Source organism: Rhipicephalus sanguineus, chromosome 1, assembly GCF_013339695.2.
Source record: "Rhipicephalus sanguineus isolate Rsan-2018 chromosome 1, BIME_Rsan_1.4, whole genome shotgun sequence".
Lineage (NCBI taxonomy): Eukaryota > Metazoa > Arthropoda > Arachnida > Ixodida > Ixodidae > Rhipicephalus > Rhipicephalus sanguineus.
This window is the reverse complement of record NC_051176.1, coordinates 53,561,734-53,573,080: the sequence shown is the minus strand read 5'-3', so window position 1 is coordinate 53,573,080 and position 11,347 is coordinate 53,561,734. Positions and strand designations below refer to the sequence as shown.

The window sequence follows — 11,347 nt, the reverse complement described above, 5'->3', positions numbered from 1 at the left end:
GCTGCGTCGTCCTCAATTTAAGTTGAACCCTCTTTGTAAGTCTCCAGGTTTCTGCTCCGTAGGTAAGTACCGGTAAGATGCAGCTGTTATATACCTTCCTCTTGAGAGATAGTGGTAGACTACCATTCATGATTTGATAATGCTTGCCAAATGAGCTCCATCCCATCCTTATTCTTCTAGTTATTTCACTCTCATGGTTCGGCTCCGCGGTTACTACCTGTCCTAAGTAGACGTACTCCTTTACAACTTCCAGCGTCTCGCCACCTATCGCGAAGCGCTGTTCTCTGCCAAGATTGTTCCACATTACTTTAGTTTTATGCATGTTAATTTTCAGACCTACTCTTCTACTTTCCGTATCCAGTTCAGTAATCATGAGCTGTAATTCGTCTCCCGCGTTACTCATCAATGCAATGTCATCAGCGAATCGCAGGTTACTGAGATACTCTCCATTAACTCTTATCCCTAATTCTTCCCAATCTAGGGCCCTGAAAACCTCCTGTAAACACGCGGTGAATAGCATTGGAGAGATCGTGTCTCCCTGTCGTACGCCCTTCTTTATTGGGATTCTGTCGCTTTCTTTATGAAGGACTATAGTGGCTGTGGATGCGCTGTAGATTTCTTCCATTATGTTTATATAGGCTTCGTCGATGCCCTGATTCCGCAGTGCTTGCATGACTGCTGATGTCTCCACCGAATCAAATGCCTTCTCGTAATCTATGAAGGCTATGTATAGGGGTTGGTTGTATTCCGCGCATTTCTCTATCACCTGATTGATAGTATGAATATGGTCTATTGTTGAGAAGCCTGTACGAAATCCTGCCTGGTCCCTTGGTTGATTAAACTCTAATGTCGTATTCATTCTGTTAGCAATTACTTTTGTGAATAGCTTGTAGACAACGGACAGTAAGCTGATGGGCCTGTAATTTTTCAGGTCCTTGACGTCCCCTTTCTTATGGATCAAGATGATGTTGGCATTCTTCCAAGATTCTGGTATCCTCCCTGTCGAGAGACACTTCGTATACAGGGTGGCCAGTTTCTCTAACATAATCTCTCCACCGTCTTTCAACAGGTCTGATGTTACCTGATCCTCACCAGCGGCTTTGCCTCTTTGCATTCCCTTTAGGGCTTTCTTTACTTCTCCTGTTAATACTGGTGGGATGTCAGATTCCTCTGGGATATTACTGCTTCTTACGTTATCATCCTGACTGTCTCGGCTGCTGTACAGATCTCTGTAGAACTCTTCCGCTACCTCAACTATTCTATCCATATTGGTTGTGACCTTGCCATCCTTGTCCCTTAATGCATACATCTGATTTTTGCCTATGCACAGTTTTGTCTTCGTAGCTTTGAGGCTTCTTCCGTTCTTTAGAGCATGCTCAATTCTCTCCATATTATACTTTCTTATGTCGGCTACTTTACGCCTATTGATCAACTTCGAAAGCTCCGCCAGCTCTATTTTGTCTTTTACATTTGAGGCTTTCATGGCTTGACGTTTCTTAATGAGGTTTTTCGTCTCTTGGGATAGCTTACCAGTGTCCTGTCTAACGACTGTACCCCCGACTTCCACTGCACACTCCTTAATGATACTAGTCAGATTATCATTCATTGCGTCAACGCTAAGGTCGGCTTCCGCGGTTAAAGCCGCGTGCCTATTCTGAAGTGAAACTCTGAATTCCTGTACTTTCCCTCGCAGAGCTAGTTCATTAATCGGCTTCTTGCGTATCAGTTTCTGCCGTTCCTTCCTCACGTCTAGTTGAATTCTAGATCTTACCATTCTATGGTCACTGCATCGGATCTTGTTAACTACTTCCACATCCTGTATAATGCCCGGGTGGTCGCACATTATGAAGTCTATTTCATTTTTAGTTTCGCCATTAGGACTCCTCCACGTCCACTTACGAGTAGTCCGTTTTCTGTAGAAGGTATTCAAGATCCGTAAATTATTGCGTTCTGCGAACTCTACTAGTAACTCCCCTCTGGCATTTCTGGAGCCGATGCCATATATATATATATATATATATATATATATATATATATATATATATATATATATATATATATATATATATATATATATATATATATATATATATATATATATATATATATATATATATAGTAGTGGGAAAAGAATCACGCGGACCCCGATAGCATAAGGAATGAAGAAAGAAACTACGACTTTCGTTGGTTTGGCACTGTATATTTTCACTAACGTTTCGTCTGGTGGACCACACTGACGAAGGCTGGCCCACCAGCCGAAACGTTGTGATGATTAAAAGTGTTTCCACGTACGTCGTACTTCTCGCTTCCGTTTTACTATGGAGCCAGTGTGCTTCTTTCACCGCCACGTGTATATATATATATATATATATATATATATATATATATATATATATATATATATATATATATATATATATATATATATATATATAGTGTGTGTGTGTGTGTGTAAAGAGAAAGGGAGAAAGTCCGACTTCCAAATTAAAGAATTTAATATAACTTTAGCCTCTTAGGTGCCGGCACCGCGGTACCATTATGAAGATTTCTAGTGGGAGACTCCAGATTTATGTTTCAGTTTGCACAAAGACGTCGATCTACTTATTAACGCTTGGCTTAAAAAAAAATGCCGTATAGGCTGCCACTCGGTGACTGCTTCGCATAAAATCGATTTTCACAACGCGTGAGATCAGCCGAATTTTTTTATTGTCATGCTTTGCTTACTTTGTTAAAACATGCTCCAGAGAGGAGAGTGGGCCAGCTGGCACATGAAGTTTTAATTATACCAGTGAGTTCAATTTAAAATGGCAAAAAAAAGCTCTCAGATCGTAGCAAATACCATTTGCTACCACTACACCTTGTGCGAAGCTGCGGTTACGAATTTTTCCGCCAGAGGTTGTTTTCTGGACGAGTAATTGAGTTGCTCCTTGGTGACCGAACAGGTAGCCAAACCCTGTACTGATAAATAAAAAGAACGTGCACCATCTTTTCTTGGCACGTTTATGGGCAGGCATGTCGAAATGTACCCATTTGATACAACCAAGAAATTACACTTTTTTATTGACGAGCAAGTCTGTGCGAAAGCATTCACTAACTGACTGTTTCGGGGATGCTTTGTATTCTCAGAAGCATTTTTGTTTTCTGAAAACCAGTCGCTATGAGGTTCAAGATTTCTTTTAACTTGCCATAGCTAACACAACATATTCTGCACCTACAAATCCACTTGAGGGCCATTTTCCACTCAATTTTTGGCCCTGATGCAAATTTTAAAAGCCTAAAAGGAAAAAGAAGCGGTTATAAACAGCCCCCTGTGAAATAGCTGCCGGACAGGACGGCCAACAGTCCGTTGTCAATGGACGGGGACACAAGCCAAGCTCTTAAAAAATACCCCGCGCCGACGCCAGGGGGGGGGGGGGGCCTTGTAGTCTCCCCCTATGGTATGTGCCATAGTGTTGAAGGAAAAACAAACGAACAATATGCTACAAATGGCTATGCTGTACTTGGTTTTGCAAGCGTTACGCCAAGCAACATGAGACGACGACAGCATATGACAGCCCGGGCCCCTATAGTGCTCCGTACCATAGGCGTGCGCACGGGCGGGGGGCAGGGGGGCGCAAAGTCAGCCCCCCCCCCACATTGACATAATAAGGGGGGGGGCGCAATGTCAGCGCCATACATTGATATAATTGGGAGGGGGGCGCTACGACGAACCTTCGACCCCCCCCCCCCTGAAGGGGAACCCTGCGCACGCCTATGCTACGCACTTAAAAGCGCTACATTTAAAAAAAAAAAAAAACGATTACGCAAGAATGTCTCGGTGTGGTCGGTAAGGTTGAAAACTGGGCGAGTTGGTGATTGATCACCAATCAGCATAGGTTAACAGATAGGAACTAAGAAGCCAAACGTACTCTCATCAAAGAAAATACGTCGCGCACACTCAAGCGAAACAGTATGCGTAGCATATACATTTTAATGGAGAACTGACATCAAATTTACGCATGTCAAGATTTTTGCATCCACGAGTAGTTATCGACCCCCTAGTAGCGATTCGCGACCCGAAATGCCACTGAGGAACGAATAACTATCTGTTTTATTGATTTAGATAAAACAGCCGACAAGCCCGCCATTTTTTAGCGCCGGCAGCGCCACCTCCAGACCGCGCCCCAGCTGTACCCCAGCTGACCACTTGTCTACGGAAAGGAGTGACGTGAGGCTCAGCTGCTCAGCTAACATTTCGTTTGCTAGGCGCACACGTTCAGTCATGCCTTGTCAGCAGCATCGTCGTCAAAAATGTCGACTAGTGTTGAAGACGACATTCTGGAACTTGGAATCGCTGCGATTCGCCACGTCGCGAATCATTTTCGCTTCGACGCTTTGCAAAACAGCGATTCAAAAATGGACGCCGTTCCAAGCAGCAACAAGGAGGTGCCCGGGGACGCACGCTTGTGCCATGCTCGCTTGCATGGTGTGTCTCACTTAGCTATATTAGAGAATTTTAGCGTGCACGGCATTCCGGTATACGCAAAGGGGTCTATGGACACCAGCGGAGAAGTAGAATACGTTAGGTTTCTACAATAGAGGTCTTCTTTGCGCCGCCAGATGGCCCCACCTATCCGGCCTCTCACGGTTACAGCTGCAGTAACCCGGTATTACGTTAGCGCAACGAAGTCTACGGACGAACTTATCTATACTCTACTCCACTTTGATATTGCCGTCGTGTCGGCGTGTACCTCAAGTGTAATGAAACGACACACACATTCCGCTTTTTCCGCACTTCCAACAACACAATTCCCCGACATGCTGGCTGACGAACACACGTCGAATCATGCTCTTTCCTTTCGCCTGTCTTTTCTTGCGTCTTGTAATTTCATGAAATCATTTAAAGCGGCGCTACGAAGACCAGGCATGAAGAGTGAGAGCGTTTCCAGGCGTCGGCGCCACGATAAAAACACTCGAATCGTCAACGTCATCGCTACTAGTGTATCGTCACTCAGGATGGTATGCGCCACACCGAACACGTCACAGTAGTGTCGATGTCGCAGGATGCTGAAAGCCCCTTTGAGCTTTCGTACGCTCTTTGCCCTCGAAATGAAACAACTTCCAGGTGACGGGCGCCATTCAAACTTGGCCAAAAATACTTGTGCATACCGAAAAATCGAATGAAGGACACATCTCGAGCTTGGAATTTTATCTCAGTGCCCCTTTAAAAATATACAAAATGAGGCTAACGGCAGGATGTATACATGCCTTGCACGTGACGTCACAGACAGGTGCTCTACGCTGGAGCCCCAACATGGCGGCCACCGTGATTTTTAATCTCATTAGAGACTGTCAGTGCAGAGGAGGACACCCAGGTGTTCGGTGCCCGCGTTCTTTTGTGCTCTCCCCGCTTTCTTTTGTTCGCCAGCCGCGCCAAGGCCAAGGGGGAACACAAAGGAACGCGGGGGTTTTAGTGTGAAAGATGCTTGAGTGCACCGGCACTAATCTGATGGCAAGCCGTCACCGTTTCTTGCTCGGCGCGCTCGAACAAAAGCTCACGGAGCGTCTCAATCCGCTGGTCCCCCAAGATGGCGGCCACGGTGACGTCAATGCAAGCTATGTATTACAGTACTTAACATACATATGTTCAAACCGGGAGTGGAAATAACATGATGAAGTGTGTAACAGTTGCAATCACTACATATTTCATTCAATTAATAAACTTACGACTAGTGTCCTTCCGGGAAGGCCACTTCCCGATGACTCCATGAAACGGATGATTGACTTAATTGTGATCCTCCCCGCTTTATTAATGTGAAACGGTTCTACAATTTCCCCTGGTTAATTGATCCCCATGTGTAAGAACAACGATGGTAGTCATTAAAAAACGGAGAGCACCCACAGAGAGTGCAATGTCCGGCCCTTTATGTGGGAATGAAGGTCTGCCCCTCGACCCCCTATGTTTTAACAGTCCGGTATTCACACAACGACCCGTCTGGTCGACGTGTACATTTCGTAAACAATGTACAACGGATGATTTCCATTTAAGGAACTTTAGCGGATGCTTCACCATGCAGCTTTAGCCATTAGTTTTTGATGTGCGCTGCAGCTTTTGACTGGACAAGTGGCGCCGCCCGCGTCGCGGCTGAGAGCGGGTGCGCACGGGCGGAACTACAACAGCTCGAAAGAACGAAGCTAATTCGCGGTCAAATAAGTCTACGAGCGTAGCGATGTGGGCTTGTTGGTGCATAATGGAAAGGCAGTTTCTTAGCGCTGGTGTAGACGGGAGGACACATAGGAAGAGACACTAGACACATGGGCGCTACTCACAACAATAAAGTTTATTCTTTGATCGCTTCGAACAAAAGTGCCTTCACTTACACGTCACAAAACCATGTGACCTTCGTGAGATACAGGAACCAAACAAAACCGGACGAATGAACAAAAAACACTGCAGCGGAATCGCACAATAGATAAATGTTTACGGTTTGCGAAGGAAACTAATTTCTTTCTCAGACAGCGTTAGCGAAGTCTTGCTGATACAAGAGCTACCGTAATAGTCAATCTGCTCACTTTCTACTATCAATCGGGTGACTTCGCAGTTGCTCTTTCTAACAATGACAGTTTTGTCAAACAACACATGCGCATTCTTGGCAATGTATTGACAGAAAACCATCTGCGGGCGTCTTATGGCATGTATAGTGGTGCTCTCGAAGACGATCGTTCACGCACCTTCCTGTTTGTCCGATATAAAAACGTTGGCAGGATAACGGAATGCGATAAACAACACCTGATTTGCACTCAACAAACAAATAAGAGTGTAAATATGCTATGCTAACTTCCATCAAATCTATCTTACTACAGAAAAAAAAAACGTAAATTCACAACCCAGTTCTGTGCCCTTCACGGCAGAAAGTCCTTATTTTTTCTCCCCTAATATTTATTTTTGTCCTTTCTCTCTCATTTTCTGCCACCAATACTCTAACCGTCTCTTACTTATTTAAATGGCGGGTGTGTTCATTCACTATAGCGGTCCCTAAAACCCAAGGCTTCATGTAGGCTCGTGCCCAGACGTACATATCTCCACATTCCTAGCGCCGCAGCGCCACCATACCAGCTGTCGAGGCCTTCTGTCCGGCACATTTTACCAAGCTTGTAGGGTGCCGAACAAAAACTACCTCTAGACAATATATGTGAAATGCAGGATACGAAAAAAATCCGGCAGATCCCACGGATTGTGGGAATCAATTTCATACGAAACAGTTTGGCTTGGCATGGGTATTCTTCGGCAATCAACGTCCATGCGCAAATGCCAGGTGTATCGGAACTTTTAAACATAAAAATATCGACAAAGATCAGCGTTGTCCTCTGCTGACCATGTAGTCCGCGTGGCCTATAAAGCAATGCTCTATTGTTTCCGGCACATCACATAGACGGCAGTTAACAGAAGAGACAAAAATGCCTTTTCTTTTCAACCATGTGCTTACCGGAAGCGTTTCAGAGTGGAGTTTATAGAAAAATGTTTTTGAATTAGGAGGAATATACATTTTGCACACACGTTTCAACACATCGTGGCCTGAAAGATCGGAGTACAATGAACGGTACAACGGAGGCGCGAAGAGCATAGTTAGTAAATCCTTATATAGTACCTTGCGCGAGACTGTGTACAGGTATTCCATGGAAAAGCGAGCTTTAAGGAACCGAACTGCGAGGTAAACTTCCTGCATGAATCCCCACAAACACGGGCGCTCAGAGAAGTTTGATGAAACAACTAAGTCTGGCAAGCAATCAACAAGTGTAACCTGCAAGAATGAACGGATTACGGGGTCCTTCCCTGCAAAGACGCTATTCTGTTCTGGGATGTCCTTCAGAGAGCACTGAAGAAAAGTTTGTCGTCAATTCTCACACCATACGTTATCTTATACCAACATCGCTTGATGAAGTGCCATATGATATGTTTTTCCTCATGGGTATGCATAGCTTATGGAAGACACGTATGCAGGACCGTAACGCAGAACCCACCATTTCTTCAAGCATGCACTTCATTCGCATGACTATTCAGCTAAAGGACATTTATGACGACCTGGACTTTAGACCGGACTGGTACCCCCTCTTGGCGAGGTGCTCGGCCTCACCACCTTTCCAGTATAACACGATGTGAAGAACTCTCACCATTCTACTGCACGTTGTGTTAGCCATCGAGTGTGCACTTAGTAACGCTTGAGCGCATATTGTCGCTATGTGATTGTACTTTTGCTTGCTTTATTTGTGCTATTATTGTGCACTGTAATACTAAGTGTGATAAATACCATGAAAGAAAAAAAAAAAAAGTCCGCGTGGCCTAATGGATAAGGCGTCTGACTTCGGATCAGAAGATTGCAGGTTCGAGTCCTGCCGCGGACGGTTCTTCTTTTTTAAAGTTTTTTTTTTCATTTTTACTTATTCAAAATTATGAAGACCTATGAACCGGCTGTAAACGTCGGACGAAGAATTCACGTTTTGTGTTAAACCAAACACAGAAAAAAAAATGCTGGAGCTTGCACTAAGCACTAAGCCGCGCAAGCCTTGAAACAGCGAAACTGGACGATTCTGAACATTGATCTGGTTGCTTCTAGATTGTTTCCAGGCCTTAGCTAGGTAATGCTGGGTTGTTTTCTACGTTGATTCTCAGCGCAGAGAGGTTCGAGTTAAACCACACACAGTCACAGACGCGACATGGATGTACAAACTCCAGAGCACGGTATTCTTACACCGTGCTCCAGAGACCGAAACTCGCACTGAAACCACTCGTTCGCACCTCTCATACAGTCACAAACACGACATAGGTGTCCAACCAGAGACAAATTCGGGCTGAAGCCAAGCGTTCGCACCTCTCGTAGATCTACGCGCACGTCGTCGTTTGCGTAGGCCTTCCATCGCTTCGGGGTCTTCTGGTAGCCGCCGTTGCCTTTCCCGTTCCTTTGTAGAGTAGAGTAGAGTAGAGTAGAGCCTGGAAGCTGTGGCTCATACCCACACTGGGGGATTGGCCAAGAACCGGTTAGTTTTTAAAGGAAAAATTGAAATTGAAGTTCAAACTTTGTTTAATTAATACGAAAGAAGTATAAATGAATTAGAGTTAAAATTATACTACTAATAATAATATATAATAGAATTGAATCAATAAAACCGATAATTTTGGGGAAAAATAGAAATAATATTTTGGAAAGGTAAATTTTACAATCTAAATCTTTTTGAACCTTTAAGAAACTCCTGCAATGCATCAGCAATCTTCCCGTCACTGTGGCCCAGAGAAAAAGCCCCGAAAGACAGTACATTTTGTTCATTTAATTCTAATCTAAGCAGACGGAAAACAACACCTAAGGTATTTTTGCGCAAGGTAGAGTACCTCTTGCAGGAAATGAGAAAGTGCTTCGTTGTCTCATGTATTCCGCAAAAAGGACAATTAGGCGATGCTGCCAGACCAGCTCTGTGTAGATAAAAATTTAGATAGGGAGTTTGACAACGTAGTCTTGTGATTGCGACTTCTATTGCTCGTGATTGACATACTTTACTATTCCACTGATGATTTAAATGCTGGAATTCTAATATGGTCGTTAATGACGGTGCAGAAAATTCTTCTGACATCATTTTCCTCCTAAATCTAGCACCTGTAATGAATTTGGATGCGGGCAATACCTGAATTACCGGGCCATTCCATGATGACCTGGCTAGCGCGTCTGCCATTTCATTCATAAATATGCCCTTATGCTCAGGAACCCACACTAATTTGATGAACTTTATGTGCAGTGGAACTAATGATTTGAACGCATCCAAAACATACGAGTCCTCGTTTGCAGTGAGGGAGGAACATACTGATAGTGAGTCCGTCAAAATTATTGCGGAGCTTATTGATGCTTCTAATTTACGTATGGCTAGACTGATGGCTAAAAATTCTGCTACAAAGATGGGCACGAAATCTGGAAGGCGAAGTGAAAACGACCAGTCTAGAGTAGGAGAGAAAATCCCAATTCCACATTTTTCTTCATTTTGGGAAGCATCCGTCGCTATCACTGTCTTAATTGGCATATGCTCCAGGTAATCACTTAATCATCATCATTTATTTTTCCCTTAAAGGCCCCTCTCGGGGTATTACATAAGGGGGGGGGGAGGTTACATAAGGAGTTACAAACGTATCGGATCACAATACTGAAACATAACACAGAGAAATGCAGACTTATTTAGAAGCAAAAGAGAAAAAAAAAAAAAAAGGTTACAATTTGAACGAGGCATATAAAGGCGAAAAGAAAGAACAGTGTAAATGAATTTTACAGCGTAAGATGATCAGTGAGCAACTGCTTAAACACAATAGGGTTTCGCTCAACGACAACACAGTCTGGCAAAATGTTCCATTCTGCAATGGCTGTTGGCAAAAAAGATTGATTAAAAGAAGACGTAGAACCGTGCAAACGCTGGACGCTGCACGAGTTAAAAAGGCGACGAGATGTACGGGTTGGCGGGATAAAGAGTTTACCGTGAAGATGTGGGAAGTTATAGTAAAGCCGATGGAACAAGCACAGCCTTGCAATCTTCCGACGGAACGACAATGACTCGAGTCCCAATGATGACTTTATGGCACTGATGCTTTCATCGCGGCCGTACCTAGAAGAGATGAATCTGGCCGCACGGTGCTGTATAGATTCTAAAGTGTTAATGAGGTATGCTTGATGAGGGCTCCAAATAGCTGAGGCATATTCAAGCTTACTTCGTATAAATGTTTCATAAGCCAGTTTTCGCGTGGATGAGGGACACAAGGAAAGGGAACGTCTGATGTAACCAAGTGACTTAGTAGTGTCGGCTGCTAATTTGGTGATGTGATCGGACCATGTCAATTTTTTGTTTATTGTAACACCAAGATAACGATAAGATTCGACGAGGGACAAAGCTATCGAGTTTAAGGAGTACGTGTAATTACTGTTGGAGCGCTTACGGGATATCTGCATAACTTTACATTTCGAAATATTGAGTTTCATTAAAGAATTGGAACACCAGGATTCGATTTGATGTAAGTCGCTTTGAATGATTTCATGGTCAGTTCGGTGTGCGATGCGACGATAAAGAACGCAGTCATCTGCAAAAAGTCGAATAGAAGATGAAATGCCATTAGGAAGGTCGTTTATGAAGATGAGAAAGAGCAGAGGACCAAGGACGGATCCCTGTGGTACTCCAGAAATCACGTTTGTAGTGGCTGAACAGTGATTACCGACAACCGTGTATTGAAGACGATTGGTCAGGAAGCATCGGATCCATGACAACGCTAGGGGGTCCAGCTGTAGGCATGAGAGCTTGGCCAGAAGTCGCTGGTGGGGGACACAGTCAAAAGCTTTCGCAA

The 11,347-nt window shown here is 44.1% G+C and overlaps 1 non-coding gene across 1 annotated transcript; it reads left to right on the top strand.

Moving 5' to 3' along the window:
• The first annotated feature begins 8,309 nt into the window (after window positions 1-8,309).
• Trnar-ucg (transfer RNA arginine (anticodon UCG)) lies at window positions 8,310-8,382 on the top strand. The gene has a single exon. It is a non-coding gene; the product is annotated as a tRNA-Arg (tRNA).
• Window positions 8,383-11,347: the final 2,965 nt, after the last annotated feature.